The sequence below is a fragment of the Mesocricetus auratus genome, unplaced genomic scaffold (genome assembly GCF_017639785.1).
Source record: "Mesocricetus auratus isolate SY011 unplaced genomic scaffold, BCM_Maur_2.0 Super-Scaffold_100013, whole genome shotgun sequence".
Taxonomy (NCBI): Eukaryota; Metazoa; Chordata; class Mammalia; order Rodentia; family Cricetidae; genus Mesocricetus; species Mesocricetus auratus.
The window spans coordinates 398252-411204 of NW_024429196.1; the positions used below are offsets into that span (position 1 = coordinate 398252).

Genomic DNA, 12953 nt, shown 5'->3' on the forward strand with positions numbered 1-12953 from the left:
TATCTAAAAAAAATAGTACACTATTTATGTGTGTGTTTGTGCGTGGGTGTATACATGCCATGATGTGTGTGTGTGGAAATCAGAGGACAAGTCGTGGGCATCAGTTTTCTCCTTCTGTCATGTGAGCTCTGGGGATCAAAAACTAAGACCATCATCAGACGTAGCAACAAGAACCTTTACCCACTGAACCATATTCCTAGCCCCTAAAACCTATTCTTGGCCGTATAATACAGAACTCGCACAGAGCTTGCTTTGTGGCCATTAGATGACAATCGGAAGTAATATTGAGATAAATAATAAAAGCATTGGTAGAGGAAATAAATAATGGTTTCTGCTAGCACTGAATACTTAAACAGAACATTCTGGTCTGTAGCAAAGAAGTTAGCTACACAGAACGCATTAGGCCCATTCCTCCTGACCTCTGAGGCAACATGAACTTCACGCTCTCTGCATGTGCCTGCCGTTCTGAGAGGGAACACCTAAGGCTGTTGGTTGATGTGATAATGTGTAGAAGTGCTCTTGAGTCTGTGAAAATCCCTATTCTCATTTGTGTAATCTCATACTGATATTGCTGTTTCTTTCTGCCCTGCCTCTGTCACCAAGAGACCCACAGGACAGAAATGTGCTCAGCAGAATGAAAAGGGCCACTGTTGCCCTGAAGAGTAGGGCAGCTTGGGGTGACTGCAGCTGCCATTTCTCCTCGCCCTCGTTTCTGAACGCAGAGGTGACGACATGGTGGAAGTTCTTTCGGCTGTCTGCATATATTAATTGCACTGAAAAGTGCAATAAGGTCAAGAAACTTGACAGTCAGCATTTCTAGCTTCACAGTGAAAGGAGTGTAGATCATTAGAAAGGCTTCCACAGCAGTGCCAGGTGACAAGGATCATGAGGGAAGCCGTGCCTGGAATTATGGGAACAGAGCCAGATGATGCACTCTTTCCCTGGTCTGCCTCATAAATACATCTTTAGAAGCCACGTGCCTCTAGCATAGTTTTGCTGTTTCCAGACACCTCATTCCTTAACATTCCCTGGCATGTTACTCTACTTTACAATGGCAGCAAGGCTAGGAGATGTCACAGCAAACAACCAAGATCAATACCAGGTTTACCCAAGGGTCTGCCAGTCCCAGGCTCTGTCTGCTCAGCTGAAGTTTTCTCAGATCCCTAGGAGGAGAAGCTTTGGCATCAGATACAGAAGAAAGTTAAGTTCTGGTGGCTACTAAGCCCAGGACTTAGCCCCAGGGATCAACAATGTGCCAATCAACAGTATCTATGGCCAGCAGGAGATGAAGAGGTCAAGGATGCCTTGAGGGTCCAAGCACATTCCTCCCCAGGTCACCAGTCTTGGCTTGGGAAAGGGGACCATGTGACCAGCAGGGCTGAAAATTACTGACATGAACCATCAAAGGGAAACCAGATGGCTTTAAGCCGGGAATAAAAATAGCTCATGGCAGCCCAGACTGGGCAGTCTTAAGGTCTCTCAGGTTTGATTTCAACTTTCCATAGAGGTTTAAAAAAAGGTTGTAACCAAACTGTGGGAAGCTGCTTTAGATCAATAAGAGAAAAGTGCTTGTCTTTCTTCTTATTTATCTGGCAAAGAAAATCAGGCAGGCCAGCACAGTCTTCAGCTTGGCAAGGAACTTCTTCAGGTCATAGATAGAGCTCATGGGTACAACCCTTGTCTAGTATGTGCAAAGGCCTTGGGGTTCAGTCCCTGACATGACAAAAGAAAAACTGTGCCTTCCATAATCAGATTAATAGGAAGACTGGGGTAAACAGATAACTGAAGCTATTTTTCAATTCAATGATATTTTGAAGAGGCAAGTGGATGGCTTCATCTGAATTTTGACTTGTTCACTTGATCACTTGTTTTACAGGGGCTGTTTGATCTATCCCTGTTCCACTGAGGTTTCTATTTTTGCCAAAGGGGGTGAATCATAGATCATCTAGGGACATGTTTAGAACACAAATTTTCAAGTCAAGAACCAAGTAGAAGTTTGATGTCCAAACAGCCTTGTAACAGAACACACTGACTGCCATTGTGCACTGACATTAGTGTGTGTGTATGCACTGGCTGTATTAAACCGAACAAGGGTGGCTGGAAGAGTTCCATGACCAAAAAAAAAATAGTTTAGATAATAACCCCTTAGAAAATGAGAGGAAACCAATGGCATTTAACATGGGGTTCCTCTATCCCTGTCCTGGTGAATCAGAAAATGCTTTTGTCTCTTTGAACTGATGAAAGCAACGTAAGCTTCTGTCTACAGCCAATAAGCAAAGATGTTGTCCTTGCTTGCAGCGTTGTTCTGTGCTGAGACTCATGAATGCTTTTCTTATTGTCTCAAACCTCTCGTACTCCATTCATATGATAGAGGTGTTCTAGTTTGCATTCTATTGCTGTGATAAGAACCATGACCACAAGGCGTTTGAGGAGGAGAGGGCTTATTACATCCTCTAGGCTAAGGTTCACCATGAAGGGAGGGCAGGGCAGGAACTCAAGGCAGAAACCTGGAGGCAGGAATTGAAGCAGAGACTGTGGAGGAACATAAAAAACCAGGTAAGTTTTACATGAAAGCTGCATGTGTGTGGCTTCTGCCCTAATGCTGCTCCCTGCCCCTGAGTGGCAGGAACTAAAGAAGGAAGCCCTAATTTTACTGTGGTAAGCTAGTTTTACTGAGGATGAAATATGGAGACATTTGAGTGGCTGGATATTGATGGCAATAATTTTGCAATGGAGGAGACCACAGAGGAGAGTGTCCTGAAACCTGAATGTACACTCTTAAATGATCTTCTGTGTTTTAAACATTGAATACATAGTAGCTGGAACATGCATACATTGAATACACACATACAACGAATACATGCATGCACTGAATAGATTAATAGCTGGAAAAATCAAAAGGCTGATCGGGGAGCAGATGCAGCTCTTGCCCATGAGAGAGAAGGCAAAATTAGTGAGTTTGAAACCTGCAAGTTAAAGGGACTTGGTAAATACTTCAGGGTTCCTTTTAAAAAGTCAGAAAGGCCATGGCTTTCAAGAAAGAAAAAAATCCTCTATCTCAGAACTAATGGATTATTTCTAGACATAAAGGAAACTACACACACACACACACACACACACACACACACGCTGGAGTTGATCAGTCACAATTTTGCTGCTCAGAACCAGCGTCATCTCTCTTCAAGGAATATTAGAGATTCCCAAATATCTTTTTTTTTTTTTTGGTTTTACGAGACAGGGTTGCTCTGTATTGTTTTGGAGGCTGTCGGTCCAGCCCGGCCTCGAACTCACAGAGATCCGCCTGCCTCTGCCTCCCGAGTGCTGGGATTAAAGGCGTGCACCACCACCGCCCGGCCGAGATTCCCAAGTATCTTATGCACAAGACATAAGAAGTAAAAATTGCCATAAATAAGAAGAAACAAATATATATATATATATATATATATATATATATATATATATATAAAACCCTTAGAGAAAAACAGTCAGCAGAAACATTTTCAGTTGACGAGGATATTAGAATTTGCAGCTGTGAATCTCTAGATGTGACAAGTACAAACTTTAACATTTAAAAAGTATTTTATTTATTTATTTTATATAAATTTTTATTTAATTTAGAAACAATCTTATTTTACATATCAATCCCAGTTCCCTCTCCCTCCCATCCTGCCACGCCCCCCAGCAACCTCCTATCCACTCCCGAGGGAGGGCAAAGCCTTCCATGGAGGATCATCAAAGTCTGTCACATCATTTGGGGCAAGGCCTAGGCTCTCCTCCCTTGTGTATCTGGGCTGAGAGTATCCCTCCATGAAGAATGGGCTCCCAACATCCATTCATGCACCAGGCATAAATACTGGTTTCACTGCCAGAGGCCCTATAGACTGCCCAGGCCTCCTAACTGACACCCACATTCAGGGGGACTGGGTCAATCCTATACTGGTTCCTCAGATGTCAGACTGGGGTCCATGAGCTCTCCCTTGCTCAGGTCAGCTGTTTCTGTGGGTTTTCCCAGCATGGTCTTGATCCTTTTCCTTATCACTCCTCCCTGTCTGCAATTGGACTCCAGGAGTTCGGCTCAGTGCTTAGTTGTGGGTGTCTGCTTCTGCTTCCATCAGCTACTGGATGAAGGCTCTAGGATGGCATTTAAGGTAGTCACCTTATTTATATGTATGTCTGTGTGCATGTGTACCACTGTGTGTATGCATATGGGCATGTAGGTGCTCTCAGACTATAAGAGGGAGCCAATCCCTTGGAACTGGAGTTACGGGCAGTTATGAGATGCCTGATGAGGGTGCTGGGAAATGAACTTAGGTTCTCTGCAAGAGCAGCAGGAAATGATGTGACCAGATATCTTGTGAGGATCCCATCCAACACTGAGTTTGGTAACGTATATTTCTAGACTTGCCAAACTCATGTCACCAGCCAACTCTCTTAAAAATCCAAAAGACCTTTCCTGTGGGGAAGCATAGTTTGGACTATCTCTGCCACTTCAAGCATAGTCTGTGAATGGTAGTTTCATCTTTGCTGATCTGACTGGAGTTGTCATAAATGAAGGAACAATGCCCTGGAAGCACATGCAACTTTTTCTGGAGTTTTTGTATTGGTATTTCTCTTGTTACTGTGATCAAATACCTGGCATTAGGCACTTAAGGCAGAAAGGGCTTGCAAGAGAAGGGAGATGAACTTGAGCTCACAGTTTGAGACAAAGTTGTCTATTATGAGGGCAGGCTGTTCTGTGATGGTGGGAGTGAGCGCTAGTTGCTTTCTCACACTTCAGTAGAACCGGAAAGAGAAAATGGACAGAAAGTGAGGCCAGGAAATAAAAACTCATGTTCTGCCTCCCAGTGACTCACTTCCTCCAGGGAGGCTTGACCTCCTAAAGTTCCACAACCTTTAACAGGGCAGCACCATCTGGGAACCAAGAGTTCAAATACATGAACCAACAGGAGAGATTTCAGATTCAGACCACAACAGATGGCTTCCCAGCTTTATCAATGAAACTAGCCAACTCCCCCCAGCAGAGTTTGGCACTATTTCAACATTTCCTGGATGAATAGCTGCACATGGGAAGTTGACAGAGCTACTGAAAACACTGATTCAAGTCAACTCAGATACAAAGACCAACCAGAAGTCTAATAAATTGAGGAGGAAAAAAATCAAAGATTTAGAAAGTGTAAGTTGGAATAAAGAAATCAATGAACTGAGGCAGGGGCAAGGCCTTGGGGGGGCCATATTCTTACAAGTGATACCATGATGCAGGCCTCAAACTTTCCAATGAGAATGGTCACCCACACAGGTACAGAGGGGAACACTGTATTAATGCATACCATCACTGTGACAAAATAGTTATGATAGGCAACTTACAATTAAGAAGTGTTTTCTCTGACTCATGGCTTCTTAAGTTACAGTCCATGGTTGCATGACTTTGCTGTTTTGGGCCTGTTGTAGCACCATACATCATGGAGGGACATAGAAGACAAGTTTGTGTTTTGTTTTTTCTTTCTTTTTTGTTGTTGTTGTTGTCGTTTGGCCTTTTATGCTATGGCTACCCAGCAACTGCAGCTCCTGTGGTACCAGCAGCCTAGGCACTGACTCTTTCAAAACTCCTAAGGAAACTTGCCTAAATCTCTGTTCCATTAAAGAACTCAAGATTCAAAGGTTGAGGTAGAATCCTGCTTCTCAGGGAGGCTGAATAGCAAGCAGCTCACCTACCTCATCTCCTCGAGTCTCCCAAGAAGTCCTCATGTTTTTTCTTGCCCCTCCTTATAAACTCTTCTTCACCTGGCTCCTCCCTAGAACTTCCTGTCAGTTAGTTGCTGACATGGTACCAGACAGCTGGAATGATTGACAGGAGCCATCCTCTCTTCTTGCCTCTCCCTCATTCTCACATTCCCGACCATGAGCTGTTGACCCCGCTGTCAGAACCCTACTTTGTTCTGCCACTGTCTGTTACATGGCAGGTTCCTCTGAGTTGAAGCACTCCCTCCAGGAGAGAGGACACTCCAGGGGTAAACAAAAGGTTACATATCGGAGACAGTAGAAATTTGGAAGACTCACGAGGACCCCTCCCTGGCCTTATAAACTGTGCGAGAGGAGACCCTGAGCAACAGGAGCTGCATTGGAACAATTCTTATACTATCCAGCTGCCCTACAAGCTGGAGTCATTGTCCAGTTGCCTACAAGCTGGGTCACCCATGTTGACATGGTTCTTTTGGAGTGCAGGGGATTTAGAGTCATCCTGCTCCTTGGAAGTAACTCTTCTCAAACACTCCTGTCCGCAGCACCAATAAAAACACACTGGCTCACCAGATCGGACATTGATGCAGTCATTACCGTGGTTTGTTATGGGATTCCTTTCTCGGGTGCATTGTGTCTCCCCAGGAAAATCTGTCATAAGACATCGTGTTTCTGCTGAAATCTCTCCTGCTCACCATGCTTGTCTATTGTCTCATGTCAGATAGGAAGCATCTGCAGAAGTTTCGTGAGTTGAAGAGACCTGGTCTCCAGCTTGTTATGGAATTAAAGGGCCTCCCCAGTGAAAAACCACTCAGAATGCCTAGAGATTAATAGGGGAAATCTCTTTAAGAGGGACTGCTTCGAGCTACTGTATACAAGGGAACCAGCCCTCAACAGACATCCCTGTCAGTTTATATAGTTTCATGGCCTCAAGTTACACTTTAATCTCATGTAAGGGTAGGCCCTAAGCTAACTCAAAGATATTTTTGAAGATTTTTTTGTTTATTATTTTGGTTTGCATGTTGCTTTGCGCATGTTTTTCATCTTGTATTCTCTGTCTCTCTCTGTCTCTCTGTCTCTCTGTGTCTCATTTCTGGAGACAGAGTTTCTCTGTAGCTTTGGAGCTTGTCCTGGAACTCATTTGGTAGACCAGGCTGGCCTCAAACTCACAGAGATCTATTCTACCTGCTTCTATTTCCCAAGTGCTGGGATTAAAGGCATGGGCCACCAGCTCTCGGCTCACCTTGTATTCGTACTTGTCTTCTGTTTGTATGTTATGTTTTCTGATTTAGTGTTTTTAAGATGTGTGTTTATTTCCGCTCACACTTCCAGATCACAATCCATCACTGAAAGAAGTCAGGGCAAGATCTCAACACAGGAGCTCAAAGCAAGGCCACAGACAAAGCATGGTTCTCTCTCGGCTTGCTCAGTTAGCTCTTTCATACAGCCCAGACCCATCTGCTGCTACCCATAATGGGCTGGACTTTCCCTTGTCTTTCATCAATCAAGACAATCTCATAAATATGGCCACAGTCCAATATGATCTGGGAAATTCCTCAACTGAAATCCCTCTTCCTAGGTTCTATTAACAATAGAACATTCTTTTTGGTCATGATTTTTATTCTTTCTTTTTGCAGGGTTGAGGATTAATCTCCGAGCCTTGAACATACTAGGCAAGTATTCTACCACTGACACGCACCTCAGACCCCTCTTCAGAGTTCATTTGGGCCTTTTCCGACCTCTCATTCAGTGCCTCTTCATTGCCTGGGCTCTGCCTTCAGCAACACCTCCCTTGCTACCACTGAGCATGGAGCCCTTAGTCCCTAACATGAAATACAGGGGAGGTCTTCTTTGAAATAATTACAATTAAAATGAGTTAGTTTTTGTTTGTTTGTTTTTTGAGACAGGGTTTCTCTGTATTGTTTTGGAGGCTGTCCTGGAACTCACTCTGTAGCCCAGGCTGGCCTCAAACTCATAGAGATCCTCCTGCCTCTGCCTCCCCAGTGCTGGGATTAAAGGCGTGCGCCAGCAATGTCTGGCTAAAATGAGTTCTAAAGAAAGAAACTACATATTCAGCACCACAGAGTACGATTTAACTCCAATTATTGGCCACACTCATATTTTTGCCTGCAGTAGGAACTGTAATGTAAACTAAGGATAACATAAAAAAAAGTCATTTCTCGTTTGTTGGTTGTTCTAAAACAGAAAACCAGAACAATTTGCATTCTCACATTTCATTTCTCTGTATTTCTGAGGCTACAAGGCATTGATTTCAGGATTTGAACTTTTAGAAATGACTGTTCTGCACCATCCTGTATAAAGGAATATGATGCTGCTGGCTGGAAGTTACTTGAAGGGCTTTTGTTGTTAATGCAGCTACAGTGTGGGTATGGATTCACTGCCCATCCTCTCCACAAGTTTCCTTCCTAACTACAAGAAAGACACAACACGAGGGTGTTGTCATTCTTAGAGAAACTACGAAATCTGCACATCTATATTCCATTAGCAGTATGCTTTAATCAAATTAGGTAATATCGAAGGACTGTACACTATTAGCTTGTCAGGGGTGTGTGGGTATCTCTGTGTCTGTGAGGTTGTGTGTGTGTGTCTCTATGTGTGTGTATATCTGTGTATGTGTCTGTGTGTGTGTGTCTGTATATCTGTGTGTGTATTTGTCTCTCTCTGTCTCTCTCTCTGTCTCTCTCTCTCTCTCTCTCTCTCTCTCGTGTGTGTGTGTGTGTGTGTGTGTGTGTGTGTGTGTGTGTGTATTCTAAGTAGCTTCTCTTAGGTTCAGTGCTCCTAATTTCTGCCTCCTTGTGCTGTACTAACTGCATTTCATCCTCATTGGATGTAAGAGATTTATGATAAAAAGTAAAGTAGAAAGGATATCATTCAAGACCTATCTGAAGCATGGGTGTTCTAAAATTGTTGTGTCACAGTTGGAAGTTTATATGTATTTTATAATTTACATAATCATTTAGAAAATGACTAGTATAAGCCTACTAGAAAATATTAGATATAGTTAGAAAAACTCATGGTAACATGTATATTGGGGGCAGATAGTTTGAACACTTAAATTGTGCATATGTTTTACAGTTTGTGATTACATTTAGGCCTCAAACCACTCTGCCAGGCAGTTCTTATCATTTGTTCATTGCTGTGATGAAAACTGGAGCACAGAAAACTTAAGTACTATTTAAAATGTCCAAAATCTGTCAAAGACCTGAACCCATCTGTATCCGACAGAAAGTCTGTGCTTGTGACATTGTGCGGATCCTACTTAACCAACACTATGTGTCAGAATTTGAGCATTCTGGAGTGTGCAGGTTGTACCCCAGTTCTGTAATTATATGACCCTGTACCACACACATTATAAATTCTCAACTGAAATAAATCATTCAGAAGTAACAGGAAAAGGTTGCATGCAGTTATGGGATGTTCCATTATGCAAACTTATATGTTTGTGAAACTAGAATAACACAGGAAATAATGTAACTAAAGTCTGGTAGAAATTTGGCAGTGCAAATAATTTTAATCTCATTTCTTAGAAAGTCATTTTTTTCCAGTTTTGGAGAAACAGTTTTCATTTGACCAGAGACACATGTAGACATATTATGTTTTTCAGAAGGAGGGATATGTAAAATTCGTGAATTAATTTTTAAATCAATCTAGAGAGAAGGAAAGCAGAAGTTCTCTCCCAAACATCCAAACTCAAATGCATACATAAAATTTGGATTGAGTGAAACTTTTGTGCAGATGGTTGGAAGGTTGGGGGAATAGGAGTGGCAGGAGAGCAGTTACCTTGGAGATAACACAAAAAACTTGAAACAAAGTTTAAGCATATTTGAAAAGAGTTTAGAGTGAAATTCCAGTTCTAAATATTGAACATGATCAAGAGGATGTGGTTACACCTGCCTGTAATTCCAGCTCTGGAGGAAGGGCAGGAGGGCTACTGGGAGTTCAAGGCCAACTACTCTGGGTTGGGGCAAGTTCCAGGCCAGCTGGAGCTTCACAGTGAAACTATCTCAAAAGCCAGAAATAAAATAAGCAAACAGAAAACTAAGCATAAGAAAGACTTGGTTGTAGCTAGAAAAGCTTTTGTAATCCCACGAGGCAGTGGGCTTCGGATACACAGTGAACCTTGTTTCAAAAAGGCAGTGCTCAGGATGTGGGAGTAGATCACAAGGTGCCACCTTCCCTGAGGATACACATACCATAATAGAAGCCAAGGGAGGAAGGGATGTTCTCTTCAGCAGTGGAGCCACTGGTAAATTGTCTATGCTCCATAAATAACCCCTCACCCAAGCTTTCGGAAGCAGCCCTAACTAAGTACACACACACACACACACACACACACACACACACACACGCACACACACACACGCACACGCACGCACGCACGCACACAAACACTGTTGAATGAATTTTGCCTTGGGATTAAGACACAATTTCCAATAATTTCTAAAATGACCCTAAATATTCTTCTATAATTTTGTGCTCTGTTATCCATATAAAACTATTTTCAGCATTGATGACTATAAAATGAAAATATGATTTTTTGTGTGCTCAGAAGAGTCAAATACTCAGTCAGAATTTAATTTATTAAGAACATACTTTCATTTACTCCTTGAGAATTTCACACGTGCACCCAATATGCATTTTATCATTCCCGTCCAACGCTCTCCTTTCCTACATATGTCCCCTTCCAAAATGTATGCTTTTCTCCTCTTTTTCCTTTCTCTTCCTCTTCTCCTCCCTCCTTCTCCTCCTTTTCTTCTTTTCATAACTCACTGAGCCTAGTTAGTGCTGCCAGTATGTACTTGTGTGTGGCATCATCTACTGGAACATCCTACTAGTGGCTAAGCCCCCAAAGAAAAGTGACTCTCCTCCAGCTTCAGTGGCCATCCACAGATGATAGCTCCTCAGGTAAGGATAGAACCTAATGCGGGAGTGTCACACAGGCTTGGAGTGTCCTCTGCAGATAACAGAAATAAACTGAAAGCAGTTTTATGAAATATTAGCATAGCCCAAGCCATAGTTCGTGTTTGTTTGTGTAGATATATGTTTCTAAATGCACTGAAATAATTTTAAGGATTATATATATAAACTCTCCAAGGCGTGGTGCGACAGTGAGGCTTATTTGATAATAGGGTGATTTGAAATGGGACAAAGTCTCTTAAAATTTCAGAGAATTAGACCCATGGTGCTCAGAGGGTAAGGCATTTGCCCCAATCCTGATGAGCTCAATCCTAAGATCCACACGGTGGGAACAGAACTGAAAGTTATCCTCTGACCTCCACTTGACATGTGGCCACTCATATACATATACAAATAAGTTAATTTAATTTTAATTTTATTTTTTTACTACATTTTACTTTACTTTGCACATAAGGAAACCAACTGATTAAACCATTCAAGAACAGTTAGGAGGCAAGCTTTCCATTTCCTCCCAACACAGTAACACAGAAATTGATGACACATGACATGTAACACTTGTTCTCCACAGAGAGGCCAAGCAACAAGGATGAATAAGATTTAGATCCACAGGGGTCCAATGGGGCTTACTCCAGAAATCTGACTCTAGCCAAGTAGCTCCTCCATCCACATCCTAGCCTGGATTCTTCCAAAGCAGCCGATCATATGCAAAAAAACGCTGGCAACTTCAAATCTATTTGTCCTGCTGTGTCACGGTGTCTTGAGAAGCCAGGCCCAGAATCAAATTCTGTAGAGGAAGCTCCTATTGCTGTCAAAGAACTCACGGCCCCTCTGTACTACTTTGCTGCTATCTGGTTACTTGGCTCCCCAGCCTTCAACTCTTCGAGATTCTCAGCACCTAGCAACCTATCCCTGTCAGCTCTTGGGGTGGCTTTAGAATCACTCACTGGTGGTGTGTTTCTGAAGCTCTCTCTGATGATCCACGGCTGCAGTGGTAGGCGCTGAGCTTTCTTCCAAACCTTGGATTCTTTTAGTCCTTTCTTCCTGTCTCCTCTGTGCAGCTGTGCTGTGAGTGTCTGACCCTAGCACTTTCAACGCTGTGCTCTGATTCTGGCTTTTAGATGACTCTTCACCTCCTGGCAGCAGCAGCAGGTCGGACACAGAACAGCCTGCACCGGGGGGCTACACAGTATCTCCAGAAACCACTCCGGTAAACCCAGCTTTTTTCAAGACCTTCTGATCCTGCTTCAGTTTCTGCTCCAAAGTGGGTACAAACTTACTTTTTTAAACCCTTCTGATAACATCAGTGCTGACATCAAAGCCTTCTGCCAACCTGGGAACTGACCAGGACTCTGCAAATTCCTTACGTAAATAACGCATCTTCTCTAAGGCTCCCGCGTGTTCTGGGTGGAGTACCTGGAGCCTCCATTTACCTTCGAATTTTCTGGAATCTCATTGCTTTTTTCTGTCGTCTCAGAATATTGGGGGGAAAGAACCAATGACAGAAGACATGCGTGAAAGCAAGATAATGTTTAAAGAGTCTCGGACTAAATCATGGAGAGCCCAGTCCTCTTATTTGCCCACAAAGGCAGCCCAACCATGTCTGCCAGATTAAAGCACTTTCTGTACACTGCCCCAGAAATCTAACACCTACAACACTATGTCACTAGCCTGTTTTATCACCCGTTTAGACCTGGGGTCCTAAGGGGAGCTGACCACTTGCCCCTGAGCCCCCGACAACAGGTGAGAAGAAAGTAGCTCCTCTGCAGGACCCCCGGAGCTTGGGGGCAGGGGACCTAACTTCAGGCTGAGGGACCCCGCTAAGGAGCCGGTACCTCTCCACCTCCTGGAGCGCCCCGCTCCTCCTGCTTCCAGTCGGGATCAGGGTCCAATCGGGGTGCGGCTCATGGCCCACTAGGCCAGGGGCCCCCATGACCTGGGTCGAGAACCCACAGCGAGCAACAGCAGCGCAGACACAACTGCCAAGCAAGAGGCTCCGGGTAAGTATCATAGAGACCCAAGATGGTCATCAGCAGCTTGCGACTGGAAAGCCAATTTAATTTTTAAATTAAAGAATATTCCAGAGGTCATTCATTGGTTACTTAGACATCATTGTGACTAAATGTCTGACAGGAGGAACTCACAGGAAGAAAAACCTATTTTGGCTTATTATAGATTGAGTCCATCGCAGCAGAGATGGTATGGCAGGCAGTCCAGGTGACATCGTGATGGGCGAGAAAGCAAAGCACAAGATGGGAAGTAGCCAAGGGTCACCCCCAAGT

General features: G+C 43.4%; 1 pseudogene; it reads right to left on the reverse strand.

Annotated features, from left to right (window-relative positions):
- Window positions 1-11451: 11451 nt before the first annotated feature.
- On the reverse strand, window positions 11452-12682 carry LOC101828758 (annotated as a pseudogene).
- Window positions 12683-12953: the final 271 nt, after the last annotated feature.